Source organism: Penaeus monodon, chromosome 22 (assembly GCF_015228065.2).
Source record: "Penaeus monodon isolate SGIC_2016 chromosome 22, NSTDA_Pmon_1, whole genome shotgun sequence".
NCBI lineage: Eukaryota > Metazoa > Arthropoda > Malacostraca > Decapoda > Penaeidae > Penaeus > Penaeus monodon.
The window spans coordinates 27,840,328-27,840,557 of record NC_051407.1 but is presented as its reverse complement, the minus strand read 5'-3'; positions in this window follow the sequence as shown (position 1 = coordinate 27,840,557).

The window sequence follows — 230 nt, the reverse complement described above, 5'->3', positions numbered from 1 at the left end:
TAACAGCTACCAATACAACAATCTTTCAGATTACAATGAAACTTCAATGTAGTCATAAACAAGAAAATGTAGAAAGATGAACCCACTACATCATACAAGACAGTATGTAGGTGGATTCATCTTTCTTGCAAGGAATTAAATTCTCACACTTTTTTCTATCACATATCAAATAATTTAGGAGGCTCAGCATCAGAAATGCATAAAGTAATAAGAACCAAAATCACAGATCC